Source organism: Trachymyrmex septentrionalis, unplaced genomic scaffold (assembly GCF_001594115.1).
Source record: "Trachymyrmex septentrionalis isolate Tsep2-gDNA-1 unplaced genomic scaffold, Tsep1.0 scaffold203, whole genome shotgun sequence".
Classification (NCBI taxonomy): domain Eukaryota; kingdom Metazoa; phylum Arthropoda; class Insecta; order Hymenoptera; family Formicidae; genus Trachymyrmex; species Trachymyrmex septentrionalis.
In genome coordinates this window covers 73,159-74,294 of record NW_017305213.1, presented here as the reverse complement: position 1 = coordinate 74,294, position 1,136 = coordinate 73,159, and positions in this window count along the sequence as shown.

The window sequence follows — 1,136 nt, the reverse complement described above, 5'->3', positions numbered from 1 at the left end:
ACACCAAATAATTTTACAAACTGAGTTATACTTAAATTTATGGATTTGAATTTTCTTTCGTTGTACATACATTATCAGCAATATCTAGCATCAAATTGATATTAGTCCAATAATACGCTAATTCGATACGCTTCAATATCGATAATATTATCAAACGCAAAGTTCGGAAAAACTATACGGTAGAAGGATGAAAGAGATCCTGCGACGGAAAATTTGTGGGTGACAATGACGACCGCGACGGCGCGAATCGACAGTGATGACAATAAGAGCACGAAAATGTATCGGACGATCATGAGAGTCGCGCGCGAAGATTGTCAATGCGTGTTGTATAGCCGTGTGGCGCCGTCGCGACACGCCACAGGCTTTTCCACCTCTCCGAAAAGAAAACTCTAGGGATGAGGTAGGACACGTCGATATTATCCGACATCCATAGCCTTCGGCCTTGGTAAAAACGAGGCTCGCGTTTAAAGTCGCGAAACGCTGTCTCGATAAAACGAAACGCGAGTCGCGTTTATCGCACAATAGCCAGTAGCTGTGAAGATCTGAACGCGTATCACGTCGATATGGTCTCTATCTAGATGTAGCTTTTTGTCGAATAAAAGGGAAAGTGTAGTACCGGAATGGGAGTCAGATTCGCGCGAATATATTGCTTTTATTCCGCTCAGTTGCCTTGAAGTGTCGTTCTTTTCTTATATGACTTCAATAATATTTTTTAAAATACCAAAATACAATAGAACGATACATACACTATACTAACAATAAATGCTATAAAGGAGAAAGTGGTATTATATGGCGCCCCAGAGCCGGGGCTAAACATTTCGGTGCCTAAGGCAAAAGAAAAAAATGCACTTAAAATGCTCTATAATAATAAAAAAACTTTCTTTTACGGCATGTAAAAGTATATATTAAAAAGATAATATGATTATGTAATAATATATATGTATCTATTAATTTAATAGGAACGTGTAACATGTATATGTGTGTTATGAACGAAACATAAATACTAAAAATCACAATAAAATCAAAATAATATATATTATACATTTGTGCAGATAATATTAATTCTTGGAAAAATTCACAGAAAATGTATCTTTTTCATTTGAAGTAATATCCACTTTTTATACTGTAATATATAT